The 12,405-nt window shown below is 30.5% G+C and overlaps 1 long non-coding RNA gene across 1 annotated transcript; it reads right to left on the reverse strand.

The window, feature by feature from the left end:
* Nucleotides 1-4,177: 4,177 nt before the first annotated feature.
* LOC104646893 (uncharacterized) lies at nucleotides 4,178-6,383 on the reverse strand. The gene is made up of 2 exons (XR_741047.4): nucleotides 4,472-6,383; nucleotides 4,178-4,319 (listed from the first exon to the last, which is right to left on the reverse strand). It is a non-coding gene; the product is annotated as an uncharacterized lncRNA (long non-coding RNA).
* Between the last annotated feature and the right edge of the window lie 6,022 nt (nucleotides 6,384-12,405).

Below are 12,405 nucleotides of genomic sequence, written 5' to 3' on the forward strand. Positions count from 1 at the left end.
TCATATTTCACTTGTGAAATTATATTAAAAATAGGCTTAAGTCATCTGCGCCCCCTTAAAGTTGTCCACATAATTCACTTAGACACCTGAACTAGGACTTATACCTATTGAACACCTAAATTATCAAGAAATGTGTCTATTAAACACAAAACGCTAATGTGGCAAAATAAGTGTATCTCACTGCTGCTGAGCGCGTGAATGCATTTTTTTATTTTTTTAAAAATATTTATATCTACTTTGTTGACACTTGGCATGCATTGACTAAATATATAAAAAAAATAAATTAATTAAGCATAAATCTTTTAAATCATAAGAAAAAAAAATACCCCACACTCATCTTCTTCAACCCACTTAAAAACTTCAAACTTCTCTGCCTTTTGTTATGATTCATTTTTTTTTTCATTTTCTGTAAACAAAATACCTGTTGAATTTTCAAGAAGAAGAAAAAATGGACCATTTGGAGTTAAAAAATTTATCAATATCTGTACATTTTTATTTTCTATAACTCCAATTGAGCAACTATCACCATTCATAAACTTATTAGTAATGCTATAAAATATTTGATATAATTTTAATTTCTCTTTGTTGTCGATTTCAAAATAATTTATCAAGATCGATTATATTTACAAAATCGGAATAGTCGTCGAAGGAATAACATATAACGAAGAAAATGAAAGAGGAAAACATTTGGTGGATGAATTCGGAATGAGATGGGGTTAGGCATTTTTTTTTGTTATGTAGAGGAATGGTGATTGTGAAACAACAGAGAAGAAGAAGAGAAGAAGATGAAGAAAAAAGGGCAGTAGGTTAGATGGGATGGGGGTCAGGTGGGGGTGAGGGTGAGGGTGGGGGAAAGATTTTTTTTTAATCAATTTAATTTTTTATATATTATTAAATGAAGGAAAATATTCTTTATTTTTTAAAATTAAAATTATAGGCCCATATGCCACGTGTTGTTGTTCTATTCGTAATTTTTGTCAAGATAACGAGTGTGCATTACACGCACAATATTTGTAAAGATAGTTGTTATTTTATGTTCAATAGATAAATATTTATTAATATTAAAGTGTCTAATAGGTAAGAGTCTCAGTTGAAGTGTTTAAATGAATTATGCGGATAACTTTAAGGGCTATCGATGACTTAAGCCTTAAAAATATGTTATTATTGTTACATTATTAAAGAATATTTAATATTATTTTCTTATGAAAAATTATAATTGTTTCTGTAAGTTTGTAAGTTATCATGACCTGGTGTGATTTTGGTAATTGTCTAGAATGTATGGAGGAGCAGACATGAAAAAGGTTCTTACAGAAGCATCTTGCCACTTGAGTATTTTCTTTATTTTCATCTTAACACCCAAAATAATAATAAAAAGATTGTTGGATAATAAAGATATATCAAATGAAAAATTATCTCAATATATTATAATTGATTGATTTATTAGTTTAGTTTCATTATTCATACATATTAGATGTTTGGTTTAATTTTTTGGAAAATAATATTAAACTTTTTATTTATATTGTTCAAAAGAATTGATTGTTGAATTCAAATTATTATATTTCACCCGCAAATTTAAAATTTATTTAAAATAAAAAAAGTGTTAATTATGTGTGTAAAACCTACTTCCAAATGAAAATGTGTTAGTTAATAACTATATGTTCACATAATTTTAGGGAAAAGACATTCACCCTTTAAACTGTATCACAAAGTCAGTTATATGCTAAGTCGGCCTATTACACACTTATATTACTCAAAAGTGAATTTGATACCACCCTCGAAGCTGACATGGAAATAAGATTAAATAAAAATAAAAAGAGGTCCGTTTGAGTAAAATAAAAAGAGATGCGTTTGATTAAAAAAATGATAAATTTTTTCCCATCCCACCTTTCTCCTTTACATTACCCTACCTTTGTTCTTCCTCCATTTTTTTCTTATCACAAACACTATTTCAATAACAAATTCGTCAAGTCAAGTCAAGAACAAACTATTCAATTTTTTTTTTGTCTTTTTGTTCATTGTGAGCATTTGAATTTTTTTTAAAAAAATCAGTTTTCCTTTTTTTGTGTAAAAAGTTTTTGGGTTTTTGCACAAAATTTCATTTTTTTAATATATATTCATAGATCCTCCTTCTCTCTTATAAAAATTTTCTCTAGATTTAAATCAAAATCGGTAATAGTAAATCAAGCACTAGTTTTTCAATTGTCGGACTAAAATCTTTACAATTATAATACTGCAGCTTTTCGCAATTCTCCTCTTTGAGCTTGAATGCAATTTCTATATTGTGATAATTTTTTGTGGTGAGTTTGGTATTGGGTGAAAGATTAGTGGTGATATGACTTTTAATTCAATAATGACAATGATACTCATGATTTTAATGTGGATGGTGAATTTATGATTATGATTGTGATGAATTTCAATGATAGTAATATGGTTTTGATGGTTAATTAGTTAAATTTATGATGTTTGTTATCGATTTTTTTATGACAATGATTGTGCGAAGATTCCAATGATGAGTTTGATTATGAGTGGTGAAATCTATGGTGGTGGAGAAGTGATTTGATGATAATAGCTACAATGGTAGTAATTTAATGGTGGTTTTGATGGTGTATAGGGAAGAAGAAGAAGAAGAAATTGGGTGACATGGATTTTTTTAAAAAAAACTGACGTAATTATTGATGTGGCAGTGACATGATGATAACGTGGCGCGAGTGTGAAATATTTTCTCATCATGTGACTGATTGTATGTGCGTAAGGATTGAAATAAATTCACTTTTAAGTAATTTAAGTGTGTAATAAGTCATTACAATAGTATAAGCGTTAAACTGACTTTTCGTGTTAAGTTTAGGAGGAAATTTATATCTTTTGCCCATAATTTTAAGCACGGATAAGCTTATTTTTGTTACATTATAATAGAATAGTAAAAATGAATTTATCAACAAATTAACAAGATTTCTTGACTAAATTTGTACTTGACGATTTTAAACTTAACAAGTATACGGATGTGTTAAGATTTGAATTATTTAATTAGATAAACTTTTAACTTTATAGTTAGTTAATATTTTTCATATTCCTCTTGATAAAATATATTAAGTGTATATTTATTTTTAAAAATATTGTAAATTATTTTTATATATACACGTTTTTTTCAAAATCTTTAGTGACTTATTGACTCGTAATAGATAGTTATATGACCACAAAATATTTATGAAGAGAAAAAGTGAGGGTGATATTTTTCTTTGGTCAAGAAATACAATTATATTTTTTTTAGATTGTTTTTATTCATGTGCAATTGTAAAAGAATTGGAAAAATATTTAATTCATTTAATTATATTATATGTGCATTGCAAAGAAATTGAAGAGACATTTTAGAATATGTTAAACTTAATTTGTTTTTACTTTCATTAATTACTCCACACAACTTTTTATTTTTATGACCTATAAGGTAATTAATATTCATATCCATCATATTATTTGATATTTCATATTGTAGTCCGGTAAATAATCATTACAAGATTTTATAGAAGATCATAATAGCCTTTCAGGTTTTTATATTTTTTATGCTTATTATATTTAAATTTTAATTTGATTTGAAGAATAAGATGAAAATGGTGAACGACTCGTGGGATTGGACGTCCATAAGAACTCAAAAGATATGTATATTGATTCCATATTTTTCCTTCTATTTTAATGAGTCAGGAATTAAGAATGAAGTTGCATTTTTATTGATATGATTATCTTTAGGCATAATACATATATAGAGTTTTATCCAAAAGAAAGAAAAATATTTGTTTTGAAGAATTTTTGACTTTTAGAATCGCCACTTAATTTTTTAAAGAAAAAATCAAGAAAAAACTATTGTTTTCAAAAGACTTAAACAGATAAAGATCATTTGAAAACATAAAAGGGTTCAACGATTCATATAGTATCTTAGGAAGGTATTCAAGGCACCTAAAATATCCGCAAAATACAGTTAAACGGCAACTATCTTAATTTGGCTAAAATATCTAAATTTTTACTTAAGGAGTTTTCTGAAACAAGTAATCAATTTATTATATAAGTAAAAATTGATTTGTAAATTTATTTACTTTTACCATAAAATCAGTTTGAAGTAAATTTTAAGTAGATAAAATATTTACGGTGTTTTGCAGGGATTTGAATTCTTTAACCATAAGACTAGTGAGAATCAAACGACAAATAAATAAACTAGAAATAAGAGAGAGGGAAAGAGGATTTGGTCCAAATCCTGGTTATCTGTTTGCCTGGATCGGTTTTTGAACCCACCTGTCTTGGATTTTTGACCCTCTTGTTTTGTACCTGTCCTAAGTTGTAGCAAAATAATACAATAATAAATATAAATACGGAAAAGAAAAACAAGTGCTTAGGCCAAAAGACAAAAAGATACAATTTTTTTGGCAAAGTAAAATTTAGGCTCTTATGGCCTAATTTCTTCCACTTCTGCCACTTCAAATACCTCTATGTCGATTTAAAAGTGGGACACTTGATGGAGAAATTATGACTCCCTCGAATTGCAAAGAGGAGGTGAGAGTCCATAATGGACTCGGATAAGTTGACATGAGAAAATAAAATAAAATTAGTAAAGCAACACCACAGTAATCAAGGTAGAAAAATAAAAGCAACTTAATTATTGACATTCCCCTCGTTCAAAATGAGTATATTAACGAACGGAATGTAAATTATGCTCGCCTAATTCAACTTTTCAGCAGACAGAGGGTATAAAATCTAATAAACTACCCAAATTTCATTCGCATTAAACAAGAAATGCCATAGAAGACCACGGGGCAAACGACAAAAGATTAAACAAGCCAATTTTCACGTAAAGTTCAAGCAGCCTATCCTACCACACATGCGAAAGATAAATTAACTAACAAGACGAAAACATATATTAATCTTTTTTTTTCCCCTAAAACAGATGAACGAGTTAATCAGCAGACTTTTCAAAATTCACTCCTAGCAAGTTACGGGATAAAAAAAAAAGGCATCCAGACCAAACTGTACAAGACATGAAAGGAAAAGAAGGGTATCAAGAACCAAATAAATGTTCTAAGAGTTGATGCAAGACAGTAGACTACAAGCTCAGCTATAAGACATTCAGATATAAGGCCATCAAATAAACTCGAGAATCGATGTTTAGCCCCAACTAGTGGTGGAAGAATAAAGAGAATAACATCTCACATAGACCCAACAAGATCTTAACGCACTGAGGACAAACCAAACGAGAGGAATGACCTGACAACTAAGCTAAAAGAGAAATGAAAAGTAGAGAGGAAACAACACACAGAACAAAACGACGTCTGAATATTCCGATAACTTGAGCCAACTAAATACACACAGAACAAAACGACGTCTGAATATTCCGACAACTTGAGCCAACTAAATTTATTCGTGCGAAAAATGTGAAGATCGTGGAATATTGAAATAATCCATAGAAGAGGACTTTCAAACTTCATGACTAAATCACTACTTCACAGCAAGTTCTAACAGTAAAAAAGAAAAAAAAATCGGAATCAAAGAAAAACATCAAACGAAATGGACACAAATAACAACACCAACTTACTGGCAGAAAACTATCCTTAGACTCCAACTGATAGGGAGTCCAAGACTTTCTATAAGGGCCTAAACTAAAATTTTTAGACCGACCTCATCCCATAATTAACAAGCTGAACATACATATATCAGATTTGACACTAAACCAGTCACGCGATACAAATTTGTCACCTAAAAAAAACTCACATTTAAACTTGAAAACAATGACATCAGATTTCAGCAAACGCGATGCTAAACATCTTAATGATCCATCAAAGGTAGTAAAGAGAGGTCAAAGTAGGCAACCAGATCGTTAAAGAGATCAGACATGGCGCATCAGCAAAACAGGCTTCCAGAAACTAAAAAAAAATAAATCAAAATATAGAGTACGAGAAAATATTGCAAGGGAGGAGATGTTACCTTTTCCGGGGCAGCGAAACTGAAACAAGACGAGTAGGGATGGCTGAAACCTTAACACCACTAGGAACGCGACTTTGAAAAGGTTGGTAACGAACCAAAATAAACAACACCGAAGCTAGGCAAGGAACGAGATCCTCAACCTCTTTTGTATATTTTGCTTCTCCCTGACACTAGTTGACTCTAAGAATGTTCTTTTTCTTTAAATTCTTTCTCTATATTTTCTTAATTCACTGCCACTCCGTCCCTTTTTTAGGTTTATGTGTCTTATGGCTCAAAAAAAATCTCTTATCTCAGAGAATGAAGAGACTATATATAGTGTAAAATTAGGGTTTCAAATTCTTGAAAGGTGGGGTGGATATGGGTCCAAAACAGACCCATTTCGAGTTCCTTCATTCAAAATTCAAAAAAAAAAAAAGAATCACCAATTTTGGCTGAACAGTCTGTTTTCTGAACCTTCCGCCTTTTCCAAAAAGAAAGGGGAGAATGAAAGCCTCAGATCGATCTCCCGTCCTTGGGGAGCTTTGTGGCTTGATCTTAAACTATCAAGGACGGTTTCGCGTGAGCCTTTCTGCCATTTTCAAATTCATACCGATCGGAAGGGACGTTGGAGATATACGACAAAGGAAAAGCTGTCTATGTAGTGTGCGCACAAGGCGTGACCTGCCATGAGTTGGAAAGGAAACTCCATGTATCTCTGTCAATTCGCCGCTGCTTGAGATTTGTACATGCCTCTTGAACTGTCGAACGTTGGCGCTGGAATTTTCTGGTGCAGGAGTTGGGATTTGGAAGAGGAAAAGAGTCGGGTAGGGTATGCGTATAGGAAATTGGGCTAGGTAAAAAATAATAGTGGCAAGTGTGGGCTGCTAATGTTATTGTAATGTAACGTTGGGGCTGGCAAAAGAGGTAAGAAACAGCCCAACTAAAAGAATTTCCTTTAAAATTGTAGCCCATTGATATTTAAAATTTAGTCGCATTTGGAATTAACCGGTGAATTTGATAAAAAATCTGTAAGACAAATTTAGAGAAATTAATTAATGAGCTTCTTAATCGAATAAAATAAAATAAATAATTTAAATATAAATTGATTATTCAATTACAAACCACTTTACTCAAATTTGTAACTATAATTTTAAATTAAAATGAAATTGCCCGCCTGAAAGCATAAAATCTTTTGTGACAATTTTTTATATTTAGAATGTTGTAATTTTATGCAAAGCAAGTATATTATCTAGGAATTCTAAAACCGATAAAGCTAGTTAAAATCTTGCAAAATATATGTACATACATATATATTTCAATTTTTAGAATACTAATACTTTATCATTTAAAATTTGAGGAAGCTTAATAATTAAGACATTTGTGAACGTCCAAAATTGGGTGTCAACATATAGGACCCTAAACTTAACTTCAAATTTTAATTTTGACCTCCAACTTTCATAGTGCACAAATAGACACTTTAATTATCCTACCTTTTAAAAAATAAACACCCGATTCTTGGAGACAAAGAGCATGAAATGGAAACGATCCCATGTGTATTAGTGAGCACTCAATGATTGCTAACTAATTAAATATTTTACACTTTTTTAAAAAAAATATTTTACACGTCATTTAAGAACTAAAAACATTAATATCAATTTTAATTAATATACAAGGGTTAAAACAATTAATTAGCTCATTTCACCCGATTGTGAATTGAATCATCTCAAATGTGAAAACCCTAGGTTATCAGTGGAATCAAAATCTGGGAATGATTCAATATTTCTGCTGAAGCTGATATTCATCTGTTCATGTTTCTCGATTTAGTTCAGGTATGCCTCAGTTTTGCTCTTTTGAAAGTTTATCTTTGATACAAAGTAGAACCTTTTTGTCAACATGAGTGTAAAATCATTGTTTTTTTTACAAATTTATGCATATGGTTCATATTATAGCTATTTTTCACAATGGAGGTCACTTTTATAAAGGTCAATATGTGTCAAAATTAGGAAACATCATATAGCATAGATAAGGACTTCTCTTTGACCGGATTGAAATCGTATGCAAAAGAAATTTGGTATGATGAAGTTGATGTCTTTTTAGTGAAGACCCTACTCTACCCATAATTTTGTCAAGTTAGAAAGTAACAACCAACTATGTAACTTTGTTAAAAATTTGTGGAGTGAGTAATCTTTTAAGTTGTTTTCGAAGCATGTAACTGATAAATAAAGGGGGTCCATTGCTACAACCACATTAGGACCATTTTTTGTTGAAAAAAATAATCAAAAATTGAGAAATTGCTCTAAGGTTTCACACACTGAGCATGGTAAAAATGGGGTAGGTAAAGTTGAACAACCATTAGAGAAAGAAAATGGTTATTCTCTTAACTTTGAAGAGGATGACTTAGATGATGTTCTAGATCAGGCTGATAGTGAAATTGATGAAGAACTGAGAGTTTTTAGAGAAAAACTTAGGGAAGACAAAAAAAAATGAAGCTGCAAAGCAAAAAAGTGAACTAAAAACCCCTAAAATGATCAAGGTGTTGAGCTTGAAAAAATTGGCATAGATAAGGGATTTGAAAATATCTTCACCAATAAGGCAGTCAAATATAATGGGAAATTGGGAGATGATGAAGTATTTATTGATTCATCAGATGAACTAAGTGAAGATAATGATGAGGAGCTAGATGTTTTAGCACAACTGGGTGTTGATTTACCTTCAAAAAGAAAAAAACAACAAACCGATGTATGATTTTTCATATTCCATTTCTAGTTTTGAGTTGGGTATGATATTTGAGAGTGCAACTCAATTTAGAAAGGTTGATGCTGATTATAGTATTCAACATAAGGTTCAGTTAAGGCTTAAACTCAATGAACCTCATATAGTTAGAGTAAAATGTGAAGAAAAGTGTAAATGAGAAATCTTTGCAAACTTGGATAAAGATTCTGGATTTTTTTTTTAAAAAAATAAATACTATCAGGCTTATAGATGTATTTCAAAGAATAGGAACACGTTGTGCACAACCAATTATGTGGAATTGAAGATAAGGGATAAAATAATATCTCAGCCTGACATGAGAGTTCATAAGCTTCAAGAGAGACACTAAGAATAAATGGGGCTTAAAAGTGAGAAGATCTATATGTTACAGGGAAAAATGAATGTTATTGTCAAGTTCTTCGGAGATTGGAAGCTTGAGTTATTAAGGTTGTTAGACTATACTGATATAATTAAGAGTACAAATACTGAGCGTTCTTGTTGGGTTAGAACTGATAATGAAACAGTCTCTGGCTTACACTTGTTCAAATATCTCTATGTTTGCTTTGCTGCATTGAAAAATGAATGGTTGAAAGGTTGTTGGAAGACTATAGGATTGACTGGATGTTTTTTGAAGGGTGCTAGAGAAGAATTATTAGTGGATATTGGAAAAAATGGAAATAATAAAATTTATCCAATAGCTTTGGCAGTGGTTGATCAAGAAACTAAACACTCTTGGAGTTGGTTCATAAGCTATCTCATTGAAGACTTGCAACTTGGTGATGGAAGTGGCATAACAGTCATGTCTGACATGCAAAAAGTATTTTATTTTGCCTTTGTTTATTTATTGCAACTTATTGCCTTCTGAAACCATGTAAATATATGTTTCTTTACTAAATTTTGTCTCATAGAAGCATTTCATTTTACATTGTCTATGGTCTTTGAATTGTGCAGCATTTAGTTCTGCGTGTGTTTGTGTTTGCTGGGATTTGGTTGTCAAGATTAAAACAAGGTTTCTTTTTGTACTTGTGATTTGTTATGACCTGTTTTTGTATAAAAATAAATGGAATTGATACTGTAAAACAGAGTTGTAAGCTTTCAACATGATTTGTCTACAAGACAGTGGCGTAGCCAAGAATTTCATCAAGGGTGTCCAAACTTTTAACAATAACTTTTTTAAAAAGAAATCAATAATTTAAACTACCGAAACAAATAATCAAATTAAGCAATATTTAATTAAATATAAGTAATTTTTAACTAGAATTACTAGTGTATAATTCAAAACTAACATAAAGAAATTAAAGTACTATTGAAAACATAATTCAAAAATGTTAGTACAACTGTACTCGATTAAATATTTTCTTTTCTACATAAGACACTATACAACCGTCTAGAAATATTGAGATTCTATATTTAATAATATGGTGACATAATTTGGGTTATTCCGTCTCTTACTTATAGAAAAAAAAAACCTTGTTCCATAAGAATTTTTTAAAAAAACAATTAAGGAAATTTTATTACATAAGGATAAGGTATTAAAATTTAAGAAAATAATTCAATTTTAATTGAAAAAATCAAAAAGGAAAAAATATTAAATTTTAGAAATCTTATTCCACAATGAAAAGGTATTAAAATTTAAGGAGATAATTCATTTTTAATTGAAAAAAATTATTTTAAAGAAATAATTCATTTTTTAATTGAGAAAAAATAATTAGTGAAAGAGGAATTCGAACTTGGGTTGCTAGAGCAAGTAATGACACATTTGACCACTAAGCTACTAAACATTTATTTTAAAATTACGTATGCCTATTTACTTAATTAAATTCAAGACGTGAAAATAATTAAAGAAAGAAGAAAGACCCTTGTGGGGAATTAAACCCGGGCAAAGAGTAGAATAGCGACAGCTATTGCCGACTGCGCTACGCCTTATTTAGAATTTTTAGGGAGTCCAAATTCTATATATATAAATATTAAATTAAAATTGTACGTGTATATATTGCGTAATTTTACGACGAAAGGTGTCCAATTGAACACCCTGAAACCTACGTGGCTCTGCCCCTGCTACTAGATATATATAATTGTACTACAACAATTGTTGTTTGCATACACCATTTGGATATCTTCATAGAGCTGTAAGTTTTCAACTTGATTTGATATATATATATATATATATATATATATATATATATATATATATATATATATATATATTATATTTATTTATAATTGTACTACAACAATTGTTTTAAAATATAAATTGGCAACACACTTTGAAGTCCATAGTCAAAGAACTTGATACAGCAAAACTTAATGTCCCTTGAACAAAGTCCACTGAAAACTACTGATGTTCATAAGATTTCTTTGTTTATTTCGATTAGTTATTGTCACTGCTTGTTATTAGTGCATGAAGTAAGAAAAGTTAGTTATTGTTTCTGTTTATTTATCTTAGTTATTGTCAATTGCCTGTGGATGTTGTTAGTGTGTTTAATAAGTAAAACATGCCTTAAAAATATTGATTTAATATTTCTTAGGATCTTGAGGTAGCAGTGGAAGTTTTACTTTCTAATGCTGAAAGAAGAATGTGTGCAAGACATATTTGGGCAGTGGTAAAAAAGATTGAAAGGTGAGTAAAGAAGAAAAACATTTTGGGGGTGTTTCAAAGCTAGTTTTGAGGTTAAATTTAGAGATGAATTTGAATATTTAGGAAAATTGAGTCACAAAATGTGTGAGTCATTGCTTGGATATAACAAAGAATATTGGTGGAGAGATTTGTTTAGCGAAAGATCAAAGTGTGATGTGGTGAAAATAATATGTGTGACACATTTAATTGGTGGATTGGTTAGACATAAATATGTGAATTGTATTCTTGAAGATATTAGGCATAAAATGATGGAAATGCATAGAGATATGATTAAGTTTGCAGATACTTGGATGAGTGATATTTCATCTATGACAAGACTTAATTTAGAAGAAAACAAAGAGATTGACAGGGAACTTAGGGTGAATTAGAATCATGTCATTGGATTTGAAATCCACGAAGGAGAGTATAGACACATAATTGACATGACTAGAAAGAGATGTGGCTATAGGTTGTGGCAGTTGAGAGGCATACCTTGCCAACATGCAGTTTGTACCTCATATCACAATGGGCAAGTATCAGAAGATTATGTGGATCATTGGTAAAATACATTCTTAAGTGCTTATAAGTATTTTTATAACTCATATGGTAATGTGGCCTGACCAATAACCCACCAGTTTAGCCTCCTGAAGTGAAGCCAGTGTCTGGAGGCTGAAAGATCAGGTAGATGTAGAAGAAGAGATAAAGATGAACCAAGAAAAAAGAAATAGGGGAAAATATCAAAGAATGGAGTGAAGATGTAATGTTCCAAATGCCATCAAGTTGGGCATAACAAAAGAACTAGTAAATCAATGGTAAACATTTTTGTCTTTCTTTTAAGTTTTAATCAGTTTTATACTTCTAATTTTGTGTCTTTACAACTCTTACAACTGTCGACACAACAGCCTACAAGACCCTTTCAACAAACACCAGTGAGGCAGCCTTCACAACCACTAGTGAGGCAACCTAGCCCTAATAATGTTGTTCTTTATGTGCATATACTTCAAAGGTTAAAGGAAGGAAAAAGAAACAGCCAACTGCAAGGGCAACATCTTCTTCAACTGCATGGACATCATCTTCTTTTATTGGAATGCCAC

This window comes from Solanum lycopersicum, chromosome 4 (genome assembly GCF_036512215.1).
Source record: "Solanum lycopersicum chromosome 4, SLM_r2.1".
In the NCBI taxonomy this organism is placed as follows: Eukaryota; Viridiplantae; Streptophyta; class Magnoliopsida; order Solanales; family Solanaceae; genus Solanum; species Solanum lycopersicum.